Here is a 15,001-nt window from a genome sequence, read left to right on the forward strand (position 1 = left end):
AATCTGGTGAGAAAAGACCCTAATTTGTAGTTTAATAAAATCTTCTACTCTGCCAGAGCACTTCCTGTTCCTCCTCCAAGGAAAATAGCCCTATGTGTACACATTCCATTACACAATGTCCAGTGTAGCCAACCTTTTACTTCATAGCTGGGAGGTCCTGCAACCAAACACAGGTCACATTCAAGCAGTAATTGTTAAAAAGAGGCAATGGATTAGAAAACAATAAAGGGTCCATGGGAACAAATGGAAGCAAGAGACAGAGAGTGAAAATAATGTAATGACAATAACAAAAGAATACGGTTAAAAGGTTCGATCAAGCTTCATAGTCATGTGCTCCAGAGACTAGGGATCTGTATTAGAGCACACCAAGTACAACTCACATCATTTCTCTCAGGATATACAGTCATGTTAGGCAGGACCACACCCTTTTACCTAGTACTTCAAGTTTGCTTGAACTACTGTAACTACAGTAATTTGGTTTAATCATAAGTTTTTATAGAGATTGTTGAATGCAAAGTTTGTGGTGAGTCACTACTCATTGCTAATGTCAAATACTGTCCCAGCAGGAAATCTTTCACACTCTTTCCTGCCTTTCCATTTTTCCATTGTGACTATGTTTGCTTTACAATTGGTCAGAGAACTACATTATTCCATCGATCCTACTTCACACGTAAATTCACAATAAAATCTAGAGAAGTTGGAGGGTACTCATTCACTGATCTACTTCTCCTTTCCACAGAGCAGTCAAGGTCCATCCTGGTTGGAGTTGCAGGACTATCTTTCCAGAACTGGGTAACAGAGTTAGGATTAGGTGTTCAAAGAAATTGCCAATTACATAGTGCGAAGTAAGCATGAGCTACAGGCAACACTCCTATAAACCAGTTGTCGATCTTCCTAATGTTTTGACCATTTAAAACAATTCCTCATGATGTGTTGAACCCCAACTAAAAAATTATTTTCACTGCTACTTCATAACTATATTTTTGCTACTGCTATGAATTATAAAATATCTGTGCTTTCTGATGGTCTTAGGCAAGTCCTGTGATAGGATCATTTGATCCCCCATAGGAAGCTGTGACCACAAGTTAAGAAACCCTGCTCTAAACTGATATAAATACACAAACAGCACTTAAGAAAAAAATGGAATGAAATTCTTAAACTAGAAATCATTGAAAAATATAGCAATAATGCACCTAAATAAAATGAATGTTAAAAATGAGAGCAATAATTGATGCTTTAAAATGATAAAAGAAATAGTAGAACACTTATCTATCCAAAATTTGAAATGGAGTAGTTCCTTCCCTGAGAGAAATAATGACATTAATAAGAGACTGTATGACTTTGTTCCACTAAACAGCACTGAATCATGTCATTGTGGCTGGTGATAGCAAAAAATTAGAAGCGTTCTAATTATGTATTGCTAAAAGACAATAAACATCACCATAATACTACCAGCTTTGAAACTATTTGAAACATTTATAAGACAAAGTTAAAACTGAAGGGAATATTCAAAAATTATAAAAACCACAACATCAATTTTCAAATCTCTCTTCCAACTGCTCACAAAGAGCATGACTCTGTTTGTACACTGTACTGTTGTATTAAAATCATAATATCCTACCATGCCAGGCCTGCACAGTCTTCCCTTCCGCTCCCCACAGGAAGCCAGGACACCATGGACTTGTGCTATATCCCCCACCATGCACCATCAGCACGTACCTGAAGCCTCTCTGGCCAGGGCCCAGGCCCCAGGTGGAGTCATGGTCGCTGTCTGGGCAGAGTCTGTGGACACTGGGGCGCACTGTGGCCCTCTGTGCCCTGTAAGCATCTTCCTGCAGCCTCTAGCGCAGCATCTCGGGGTCCTGGGGCGTCCTGAGTACGGTCAGGGGCCTGCGGAGGGGACGGGGGAGACGTGGGGTCAGCGTCTGGGCCGGGCAGAGGGGCCTGGCGGACTCTGGCCAGAGTATGGAGCCTCCAGAGTGTCCTGTGTCCGCCATGGGTGGGCGGGGAGCAAGAGCCAGAGACCGCGGAAGTCTGTCTGGACCTAGGCCGCGCGGCTGGCTCAATCCCTCCCCCCTCCCTCCTCGCTCCCCTGCATGCCCGCCAGCCCTGGTTCCTCCGGGAAGCCGCGCGGCTCGCTGCTCCTCCCTGCACCACCCACGCCCCACTCAGAACCACCCACCCACCCACCCCACCGCGCGCCAGCACAGGAACCCCGGTTCCGGTCACTCCCGGGAACCAGCGGGAAGCGGCCACAGAGCTCCACACCCTCCCCCTCTTCCATGCTCTGAACCGGACCCTCGGATACACCCGCCGCTATCGCGGCTCCACAAGCGGCAGATGCAGGCTATCGCGGCTCCACAAGCGGCAGATGCAGGCGGCGGGGGGGGGGGGGGGGGGAGAGCGGAAGTTTTTCTTTTTTTCTCCTTTCTCTGCTTCTCACGCGCAGCGGGAAAGCAGGAAGAAAGGAAGGAAGGAGCCCGGGATTCCAGCCGGGGGATCCTGGGAGACCGAGTCCGTCCCAGGCTGGCAAAATGGCCGCCGCGAGGATTCATGGGAGATGTAGTCCATGACCGGGAACCAGAGACCCGCGGGTAACCCACGATAGGCCCCAGACCAACCAGGCACACCGAGTCCCCAAGGACCCCGTGTGCTGAGTCACCGCGGCCCCACCCCGGCCCTGGCAACGCCACACCCCCGGCGCCGAACAACACATCCATGCATGTGGCGAGTAGTGCATCTGCCCACCAGATTTAAAAGACAACATTTACCAGAATCACGCAGAGTTCCATGAAAAGAACACGAATGCGCAGTAGACCTCACTCTGCAAGTCGTGTCTATCCCTGTCTCTATCTTTGGCCAGCTGGCCACGTGTCTCCCTGCCTGAGACCAGCCACTACTAGGGGATCAAGATCAAGATCAAATATCTCAGAGAGCAAAAGTCCTCCAGGTTTGTCCTTCCACACTATGGTGAGATAAGACGCTACTTTGTAGCCTAATAAAATCTTCTATTCTCAAAGAACACTTCCTGTTCTTCATCCAAGGCACAGGGTCCTATGCATATACACACTATTATACACTCAATGTACAGTGTAGCGAACCCTTTAATTCATAGCTGGGAGGTACTACAACCAAACACAGGTCACATTCAAACAATAACGGTTAAAAAGAGGCCATGGAGTAGTTCTCTCTATTTCGGAGTGCACACAGGTTTTGTCTCTCCTCTCTTCTCTCTGCACCTTCTCCTGTAATAAATATTTTCTCAGTATATATATAACATATCAGCATATATAGCACAATATCCTACCACATCGGGACTGAAGAGTCTCCCTCTCCCAAGGAAATGCGTACAGAGGGAAGCTCAAAGTATGATGTAGTTATAATCTCAAGAAATTATTGTGAAATTTGAAGCAGGCTTTATATCCATGTGTTACAGAAACTATGGGAAATTCTTATACCATTAATTTTATTATCAATCATGAAATATTAATTCACAGTTTAACAGTGGAGTGCAACTCTACAAAGGAGAAACCATTTACGAGCTCCACAAAGTTAACTACAGAGGCAACATAAACCTGAATGATAAAAGTGTTATGGTATTCAACCTCACTCTGCAAGTCACGTCTGTTTTCCTTCTGGGGCACTACATCTCCCAGAAGGCCGCTGTGCGTATAGGCCATAATGTTCCGCCTAACCTGGGAAGACCACATTTCCCAGAATGACACAGCGTTTGTGAAAAGGGCCAAGCATGTGCAGAGTAGAGCGTCTGCCAGCCTGATCTAAAAGACCACATTTCCCAGAAGCACCCAGAGTTAGACAAAGAGGCCATGCGTGTGGAGGGTAGTGCATCTTCCCGCCAGATTTAAAAGACCACATTTCCCAGAATCACGCAGATTTACAGGAAAAGGCCATGCATGGGCAGACTCTACTAGTCCTGTCTATCCCTTTCTCTATCTTTGGCCACCCGGCCACATGTCCCCCTGCCTGAGACCAGCCACTACTAGGAAACCAGCAACCATTCATAGTGGAAACACTTAAAGTAATCAATAAGATTATAAAAAATCAGTACACAAACTGACTTCTGGCGGGAAAGTGGTGGTGTACATCTTTAATCCCATCATTTGGGACGCAGACACAGGCAGATCTCTGTGGGGTCAAAGACAGAGAAGCCCAAAACTTAAAAAAAAAACGTACATCAAAGGCATAACAATCATGAATGTGAAAAACATTTAAGATAGATATTTAGAAAATTATTTAGAAAACTAAAATACTTAAATTCTACTTTGTGTTAGGAATATTTCCTAAGTGAGTTCTTTGAAGACGCAAAGATTCGCAATAAAGCAAAATGAAAAGGTTTTTTGTAAGAGGCTTACAAGGGCAAACACAGGCCTGGCTTTGAACTGTAAGTGCCCATTTAGAGTATTTGACGAACCACGTGGCCTAAGTCCGTTACAGAGCATCCTCAAAAGCGGCGATTAGGTAAAAAAAAGATCTCGGAGATTGAAAGCCCAGCATCACGATTCAAACAGATCTCCACCTCAGCCAACCCAGATCCTATAGGATTGACCACAACCTGAATGGAATTCCCAGCGCTAGCTCACAACTTCAAATGGAAATCCGAAAACTACAAAAATAATTATGAATGTGTCCCCCCAAACCCTATAGCACAGACAAGAAAAGGAACTCACCCAGACTAAGCCGCTGTAGCCCAGAAGCCGGTATTGAACATGTCATACACAGCTGAAATTGCAGGCTAGGGGCCTTTCAACACGAGGCCTGCCACGTGGAAAGGACTTGCCCTAGCTTGGTTGGAAACTCCAAATATTAGGAATATTTCCTAAATGAGCTCTCTGACGACACAGAAATTCCCCATCAAGCCAAATCAAAACCATACAAATTAAGAAATTTCCAGGTTTAAAGGTAGATATGGGCTCTCAAGTGTCCCTGAGGGGGAAACAGGAAGCCTCAGGAATGAGGCCCAGTAGGAAAGAAAGGGAGACCACGTGTTTCCGTTCGAGGGGATGGGGTGGAATGGGGGAATGACTTAAGTACCCTAGGGAGGGGTTAGGACCTGGCATTCTGGGATTTGAAGTACATAAAAAACGTGGTGGCTGGGATAGATGCTAAGGACTGGGGCCTAGGCTCCCAACATAACACTTTGGGTGACTTATTGTCTCCTAAGAACTAGTAAATCATTACATCATTAATTCTATTATCAATTCTACTCTTCCACATCACAGTTTAGGAGCGGAGTGCTACTCTACACAGGAGAAACCTTTTACAAGCCACACAAAATTAACTACACATGAATCCTAAACATAAATGTTAAAAGTGCAGAACTTCTTAAGACCCGGGAGAGACCTCAAGTCTCCGAGTTTGGCTCTGTGTATGTCATTTTTTTTTATTTGGTTTTTCAAGACAGGGTTTCTCTGAGGCTTTGGAGCCTGTCCTGAAACCAGCTCTGTAGACCAGGCTGGTCTCGAACTCACAGAGATCCGCCTGCGTCTGCCTCCCGAGTGCTGGGATTAAAGGCGTGCTCTACCATCGCACGGCAATTATTTATTTATTTATTATGTGTGCAATATTCTGTCTGTGTGTATGCCTGCAGGCCAGCAGAGGGCACCAGACCCCATTACAGATGGTTGTGAGCCACCATGTGGTTGCTGGGAATTGAACTCAGGACATTTGGATGAGCAGGCAATACTCTTAACCTATGAGCCATCTCTCCAGCCCATGTATGTCATTTTTTTAAGAGTCGGGTGGAGGCCCCACAAAAAGAAAAAACAACAACAGGTTTTATACTCACAGCTTCATGGCATGAAATCTCACAATCTCTTCACTGGGTTTCTGACTCTGCCAATCATGGATAACAGTAAAATACTGACTTGTAACCACAAACTAAGAGCCCAATACCTTAAATTTTGATTTTTTCTTGTTTCCAGGACCAGCCCATGATGAGTGTGGTCCTGAAAAGTTTAACTTCTTAATTGATAGACACTAACACACTTGCACCACAGGCATAGCAGGTTTTGCATAAAGTCCCTTCCTAGGACTAGGAAGCACTGTGCTTACTACTTACATAAATTGAAGGTTTATGTGGATAGAGTCTTTCTCCTGGAGCATCTTGCCAGACTTCCATTCCATGGCAAGGCCCTTCTCTATAATAGTAATAAACTCCTTGAAAATCCCTGCTTATCCTAGTAATTGTTTGCCAACTGAAACTAACTTTTCATTTTCACTTATTTCTTTTTACTGTAGACCTGAATGAATCATCAGTAATAAACATCCAATAAATCCAATATTTCAATAGGAAGGAGAATGTGGATATGACATAATATCAAAAAAAATTTTTTGAGAAAAAATTATATTTTTGAGAAAAAGTTCAGGCATGAGCAGAGTAGAGCTTCTGCCCGCCTGATCTAAAAGACCACATTTCCCAGAAGCACCCAGAGCTAGACAAAGAGGCCATGCATGTGGAGAGTAGTGCATCTGACCACCTGATTTAAGGGACCACATTTACAAGAATCACCCAGAGTTACTCTAAAAGAACACACATGCTCAGTAGACCTCATTAGGCAAGTCAGGTCTATCACTGTCTCTATCTTTAGCCAGCCTGCCATGTGTATCCCTGCCTGGGACCAGCCACTACCAGGGAACCAGCAGCCATCTATGCCTGAGAATGGCTGCTATCAGGGCCCACTGCCTGACACCACATGGCCTGACACCACCACTCAGGGACTGTCAGCCATTTTTCCTGGGACTGGATGCTCCCAAGGACCTCTGCCTGCCACCACATGTCCTGCCACAACCGCTCAGGCCACCACTCTGGGAGGAACAGCCATTTCTGCCTATGACTGGCTGTCATAGGGCCCACTGTCTGCCACCACATGGCATGCTACCACCATTTTGGGAACTACAGCTGCACACTGCCGCCAGGAATCTTGCAACCTTTTTTTAAAAATTATTAAAAAAGCAAAGAACTTCTGAAAATACTGGAGAGACCAGTAGTCTCTGAGTCTGGCAAATTTGGTAATAGCTCTCCCCGTACGACAACAGAAGCGTGACAACATAAGGCACCACCGTTCATGTATCTTAGAATAGCCTTATTCTTGCCAGTCAGACAATAATTGGGGATTGATGAGAAGGAGACTAAAGAGCTTTACATTCCTGGGGAGACTGCAAAATGGGGGCTGTAGAATACTGTCACTGACAGTTACATGAGAAGTATAGACCCAGCAAACATTCAATCACCATCAATGGAAAAGATGAGATATTCCATGACAAAACCACATTTAAACAACATATAGCCACAAACACAGACTTAAATAAAAAGCTAGAAGGAAAACCCAAAACCAAGAAAGCTAACAAAACCCACAAAATCTCATAAAACAGATAAACTCGCATCAGCAAAACCAACCTGCAAAGACATTGTGTCCAAAAAACAAAGTTTTTCAAAGATTAACAGCAACAAAAAAATAAAAATAAGCAAATAAAGAAGCATATAATTAATTTTGGGAAACGTAATAACTCAAAACAAATATGCTGTGTAAAGTTGAAGAATAAAATGAAAACAATTCAATCACAATTTCCATAAATTTGTAACAGAAAAGCTGATTGCAAAGCTACATTCATAGTGGAAACAATAAGAGTGATCAATAAGATTATAAAAAAGTAGTAAACAGACTAACATAATATGACTTATGGCAGGAAAGTAGCAGTGTACATCTTTAATCACAGTGTTTGTGAGACAGACACAGGCAGAAACAGAAACCCAAACATCAAACAACAAATTATATCAAGGCTATAATAATCGGGAATGTGAATAATATTTAAGATAAATATTTAGAAAAATATTTAGAAAAAAATACTTAAATTCTACTTTGTGTTAGGAATATTTCCCAAGTGAGCTCTTTGACGAAGCAAAAATTACCAATCAAGCCCAATGTAAAAGATTTTTTTTTGTAAGAGGTTTACAGAGGAAAAAACAGACCTGGATTTTTTTTGGTAAGTGCCCAGTGTCCAGATAGGAACAGAACTCCGCCTCAGCCAACCTCTATCCCGCCAGACTGAACACAACCTGACTCGAATTCCCAGCATGAGCTCACGACTTCAATTAGAAAATCTAAAACGGAAAAAATAAGTACAAATGGGTCCCCCAAAACCCTATAGCATAGACAAGAAAAGGGACTCACCAAGAAGCCGGTTTTAAGCATGGTGTAGAGACCTCAAAATGCAGACTAGGGGCCTTTCAACACGAGGCCTGCCACGTGGAAAAGACCTGCCGTAGCTAAGTGGGAACCTCCAAATGTTAGGAACATTTCCTGAACAAGCTTTCTGACGGCGCAAATTTCCCAATGAAGCAAAATAAAAACAATAAAAATTAAGAAATATCCAGGTCTAATGGGAGATCTATGGTCTCGGGTAGTCTCAAGAAAAGTACCCAAAAGCCAGGAAGCCACATGGAAGACAAACCCAGGTAAGAAGAAAGGGAAACCACGTGCTTCTCTTTGGGGGCATCAATTAAGTACCGGAGGGAGGAGTCAGGACCTGGCATGCTGGGATTTGACGTCCAGACCAAGCATGGTGGCTAGGATTGAAGCAAAAGAATTGGGGAATGCATGTAGCTCAAACGAAAGAGGTAGGGAGTGTAGGCTTGAGGGGGTAGGGGAGGGGCCAATGCCTCAGGCAGCATGGTGCTGATGCTGGCTAACGTGGGGGTGGACCGAGAGCACAGAGACCAAAAAACCGTGGAAAGAAAACCATATATATGTAAGTTTTGCTCATTTGTATCAGACAGGTTCAATTTAATATATTTTTTTAAGAGGCTTACAGGGGCAAAAAAAGACCTGGCTTTAAACTGTATGTGCCCATTTAGAGAATTTGAACAACCAGGTGGCCTAAGTCCATTTCAGAACATCCTCAAAAGTGGCTCTTAGGTCAAAAAGGGGTCGGAGAGATTGAATAACCGACATCCCAATACAAACAGATCTCCGCCTCAGCAAACCCAGATCCCGCAGGATTGGCCGCAACCTGACTCTAATTCCCAGCGTGAGCACATGATTTCAAATGGAAATCAGAAAACGACAAAAATAAGTACGAATGGGTCCCCACAAACACTATAGCATAGAAAAGAAAAGGGACTCACCAGGACACAGCAGCTGTAGCCCAGAAGCAGTTTTAAAGCTTGGCATAGAGAGCTGAAACTGAAGACTAGGGGCCTTTCAACATGAGGCCTGCCACGTGGAAAGGACCTGCCCTAGCTAGGTGGGAACCTCCAAATGTTAGAAATATTTCCCAAGCGAGCTCTCTGAGGAAGCAAAAATTGACAATGAAGCCAAATCAAAACCATACAAATTAACAAATATACAGGTTTAAAGACAGATCTGTGCTCTCAGGTGGCCACAAGAGGGAAATGGGAAACCTCAGGAATGCAACATCTGGGAGGAAAAAAGGAATACCACATGTTTCTCTTTGGGGAGTGGGGGTTGACTTAAGTATGCAGGGGAGGGGTCAGGACCTGGCATGCTGGGATTTGAAGTCAAGAACAGGCCTGTAACTGGGATAGATGCTAAGGTCTTGGGCCTAAGCTCCCAACCTAAATCTTTCTGTGTCTTAATGTCTCCTAAGAACTGGTAGATCCTTATACCATTAATTCTATTATCAATTATACTCTTCTACATCACTGTTTAGCAGTGGAGTGCTACTCTACACAGGAGAAACATTTTACAGGCCCATGTAATAAATATTTTCTCATCATATATATCACATATCAGCATATATAGCACAATATGCTACCATAACAGGACTGCAGAGTCTCCCTCTCCCCAGGAAATACATACACAGGGAAGCTCAACGAATGATAGTTATAATCTCAAGAAATTATTGTGAAAAGTTGAAGCAAGTTTTATGGCCATGTGTTACTATGGGAAATGCTTATACCATTAATTCTACTAGAAACTCATGAAATCTTAATTCACAGCTTAGCAGTAGACTGCTACTCTACACAGGAAAAACAATTTACGAGCTACACCAAAATAACTACAGAGGCAACGTAAACATAAATGATAAAAGTATTATGGTATTTAACCTCACTCTGCAAGTCATGTCTGTTTTTCTTCTGGGGGACTACATCTCCCAGAAGGCAGCTGTGCGCATAGGCCATAATGTTCCGCCTAACCTGGGAAAACCACATTTCCCAGAATCCCACAGTGTTTGAGAAAAGGGACACGCATGAGCAGAGTAGAGCGTCTGCCTGCCTGATCTAAAAGACCACATTTCCCAGAATCACACAGCATTTGAGAAAAGGACCGAGCATGTGAAGAGTAGAGTGTCTGCCCACCTGATTTAAAAGACCACATTTCCCAGAATAACCCGGAGTTCCACGAAAAGGCCATGCATGTGCAGTAGACCTCACTGTGCAAGTCTTGTCTATCCCTGTCTCTATCTTTGGCCCGCCTGGCATGTGTCTCCCTGCCTGGGACCAGGCACTACTAGGGAACCAGCAGCCATCTATGCCTGAGAATGGCTGCTCTCATGGCCCACTGCCTGACACCACATGCCCTGCCACCCCCACTAAGGCCACCAATCTGGGACTGGCAGCCATTTCTGCCTGGGACTCGCTGCTACCAGGGACCTCTGCCTGCAACCACATGTCCTGCCACAACAGCACAGGCCACCACCCCGGGAGCAACAGCCTTTTATGCCTATGACTGGCTGCTCCAAGGGCATGCTGTCTGCCACCACATGGCCCGATACCACCATTTTGGGACCTACAGATGCATACTGCCGCCAGGAATCTTGCAACTTTTTTTAAAAAATTATAGAAAAAGTGAGGAACTTCTGAAGATGCTGGAGAGACCAGTAGTCTTCTAAGTTTGGCAAATTCGGTGATAGATCTCCCCGAATGTGGTCACCGTCATTCAAAACTCCTAACTAGAGATTTTCTAGGCATCAGGGAAGCACAATATGATTCCATTCAAAGAAGTCAGAATAGATGCATGTAAGTTCCTTTTCTTTTCTTAATGGGAAGTAAAAACTCAACCTGGGGTCCATCTGACATGCGAGCTTATGGGTTGCAATAGATGTCTATTAAACAAAACATTATTTTGACTCTGGTTAAATGGTCAAACATCTTTTAAAGTATTTTATTGTCAGTCTCCATCCTGATTATTTTTATACTTTACCAGCATGTAATGGAGGTTTTGGGTGATCAGAATTACACCTGACTTCTAAATGGAAACCTAGAAAGCCAGAAGGCCCTGGTCAGATGTGCTGCAGACACTAAGAGATCACAGATGCAAGCACAGATATCTAGACCCAGCAAACCTTTCAATCACCATCAATGGAGGAAATGAGATATTCCATGACAAAACCACATTTAAACAACACATAGACACGAACACAGCCTTAGAGAAAGTACTAGAAGGAAAACAAAAAAAAAAAGAAAGCAAACAGAACACACAAAAACTCAAACAGATAACCTCACATTAGCAAAACCCACCTGCAAAGACATTGCATCCAATAAACCAAATGTATTTCAAAGATTAACAGGAACAAGAAAGATCAAACCAAAGAAAATAAAGAAGCATATCATTAATTTTGGGGAACTTAATACCTCAAAACAAATATGCTGTGCCTAGTAAAGTTGCAGAATAAAATGAGTACAATTCAATGACGATTTCCAAAAATTTATAACACAAAAGCTGATTACAAAGCTACATTCATAGTAGAAACACTCAGAGTGATCAATAAGATTATAAAAAAATAGTACACAGACTGACATAATATGACTTCTGGCGGGAAAGTGGTGCTGTACATCTTTAATCACAGCAATTGGGAGGCAGACACAGTCAGATCTCTATGAGTTGAAAGAGAGAGAAACCCAAACAACAACAAAAAAAACTTACATCGAAGCTATAACAATCGGAAATGTGAACAATATTTAAGATAAATATTTAGGAAAATATTTAGAAAAAGAGAATACTTAATTTCTAATTTGGGTTAGGAAAAATTACCAGTCAAGCCCAATTTATATGATTTTTTTTTGTAAAGGCTTACAAGTGCAAAAACTGACCTGGCTTTTTTTATTAATTGTCCAGTGTCCAGATACAAACAGAACTCTGCCTCAGCCAACACCTATCCCACATAAATGACCACAAGATGACTCGAATTCCCAGCGTGAGCTCACAACTTCAATTAGAAATCAGAAAATGACAAAAATAAGTACGAATGGGTCCCCCCAAACCATATAGCATAGACAGGAAAAGGTACTCACCAAGACCCAGCCGCTGTACCCCTGAAGCAAGTTTAAAGCATGGTGTAGAGAGCTCAAAATGTAGACTAGGGGGCTTTCAAAACGAAGATTGCCATGTGGAAATTACCTGCCTTAGCTAGGAGGGAACCTCCAAATGTTAGGAACATTTCAAGAACGATCTCTCTAACAACGCTAAAATCCCAATCAAGCCAGATCAAAACAATCAAAATTAAGAAATAACCAGGGTTAATGGGAGATGTACACTGTCCGGTGGCCTCAAGGAGAAAACCAGGAAGCCACAAGGAAGGCAAACCCAGGGAAGAAGAAAGGGTAACCACGTGCTTCTCTTTTGGGACATCAATTAAGTACCCGAGGGAGGGGTCAGGACATGCTAGGGTTGGAAATCCAAACCAAGCATGGTGGCTGGGATAGGAGCAAAGGACTAGGGAATGAATGTAGCTCAACTGGAAGAGGTAGGGCGTGTAGGGTTGAGGGGTAGGGGAGGGGCCAGTGCCTCTGGCAGCATGGTGATGAGACTGGCTAAGTTGGGGGTGCACCGAGAAAACAGAGATCAAAAAACCATGGACAGAAAACCATATATATGTAAGTTTTGCTCATTTGTATTAGACAGGCTCAATTTAATAGATTTTTTATGAGGCTTACAGAGGCAAAAACAGACCTGGCATTGAACTGTATGTGCCCATTTAGAGAATTTGAACAACCACGTGGCCTAAATCCATTTCAAAGCATCCACACTCTGCAAGTCTCATCTCTTTTTCTTCTGGGGCACTACATCTCCCAGAAGGCCACTGTGCGTAGAGGCCATAATGTTGCACCTAAACTGGGAAGACCACATTTCCCAGAATCACACAGCGTTTGAGAAAAGGACCGCGCATGTGCAGAGTAGAGGGTCTGCCCGACTGATCTAATAGACCACATTTCCCAGAAACACCGAGAGTTAGACAAAGAGGCGATACATGGAGAGTAGTGCATCTGCCCACCAGATTTAAAAGACCACATTTCCCAGAATCACGCAGAGTTCCAAGAAAAGGCCACGCATGCGCAGTCGACATCACTCTGCAAGTCGTGTCTATCCCTGTCTCTATCTTGGGCCAGCTGGCCACGTGTCTCCCTGCCTGAGACCTGCCACTACTAGGGAACCAGCAACCATTCATAGTGGAAACACTCAAAGTGATCAATAAGATTATAAAAAATAGTGGGCTTCTGGAAGGAAAGTGGTGGTGTACTTCTTTAATCCCAGCATTTGGGAGGCAGACACAGGCAGATCTCTGTGATTTCAAAGACAGAGAAACCCAAAACTGAAAAAAAAAAAAGAAAAGCATACTTCAAAGGTATAACAATCATGAATGTGAACGATATTTAAGATAAATATTTAGAAAAATATTTAGGAAAGTAGAATACTTAAATTCTACTTTGTGTTAGGAATAGTTCCAAAGTGAATCTTTGAAGACGCAAAGATTCGCAATAAAGCCAAATTTAAAAGATTTTATTTGTCGTAAAAAGCTTACAGGAGCAAAAAAAGACCTGGCTTTGAACTATAAGTGACCATTTAGAATATTTGACCAACCACGTGGCATAAGTCCATTTCAGAGCGTCCTCCAAAGTGGCTCTTAGGTCAAAAAGGGATCTTGGAGATTGAAAGCCTGGCATCATGATTCAAACAGATCTCCACCTGAGCCAACCCCGATCCTGTAAGATTGACCACAACCTGACTGGAATTCCCAGTGTTAGCTCACAACTTCAAATGGAAATCAGAAAACAATAAAAATAATTACGAATGTGTCCCCCCAAACCCTATAGCATAGACAAGAAAAGGTACTCACCAAGACGAAGCCGCTGTAGCACAGAAGCAGGTTTTAAGCTTGGCATAGACAGCTCAAACTGCAGGCTAGGTTCCTTTCAACACGAGGCCTGTCACGTGGAAAGGACCTGCCCTAGCTTGGTGGGAACCTCCAAATATTAGGACTATTTCCTTAATGAGCTCTCTGACGACGCAAAAATTCCCCATCAAGCCAAATCAAAACCATACTAATTAAGAAATATCTAGGTTTAAAGGTAGATATGGGCTCTCAGGTGTCCCTGAGGGGGAAACAGGAAGGCTCAGGAATGCTACCCTGTGAGGAAGAAAGAGAGACCACGTGTTTCTCTTTTCATTGTCATTTATTTCAGCACTTGTTTTCTGTTTACTGTAGACCTGAATGAATCATCAGTAACAACCATCCAACAGATCAAATATTCCAATAGGAAAGAGAAAATGGATATAATATCAAAAAATAATTTTGAAAAGTTGGAACAGGATGGAGGGTCATGGGCTTCAGTAACTAGGGATTTATATTAGACAACATCAAAGATTTCTCAAACCTTTTATCTCAGGGTGTATATTTAAAACCAGTAGTAACAATCCTGTTAGGCAAGGCCACATTTTATTCAGATCTATTTTGGATGAACAACTGTAACTATCGCAATATGGCTTTAGGACAAGATCAGTTTTTTATCCAGATTCTTGATTATACTGGCATGTGGACAAGAAATAGCCAATCGGGACATTTATGGAGCATATACAATTGATTACATAATTTCTAAGTAGGTAATTATTACATAGCTAATCACTGCTAATCTCAACTACTGTTGAAGTAGGAAAATTCTCCACCACTGTCGTGTCTCTCCCTTTCTGCACTGTGAATCTACCAGCTTCAAGATGAACCTAAGAACTCAGTTCTTGCACAG

At 43.1% G+C, this 15,001-nt stretch overlaps 1 long non-coding RNA gene across 1 annotated transcript in view; it reads right to left on the minus strand.

Moving 5' to 3' along the window:
- LOC130886783 (uncharacterized) overlaps positions 1-15,001 on the minus strand; it is an 81,414-nt gene that overhangs the window by 48,384 nt on the left and 18,029 nt on the right. Inside the window, exon 4 of the long non-coding RNA XR_009058303.1 lies at positions 1,720-1,890. This is a non-coding gene — a long non-coding RNA (uncharacterized LOC130886783). The remainder of the gene's footprint in view (positions 1-1,719; positions 1,891-15,001) is intronic.

Source organism: Chionomys nivalis, chromosome 14, assembly GCF_950005125.1.
Source record: "Chionomys nivalis chromosome 14, mChiNiv1.1, whole genome shotgun sequence".
Lineage (NCBI taxonomy): Eukaryota > Metazoa > Chordata > Mammalia > Rodentia > Cricetidae > Chionomys > Chionomys nivalis.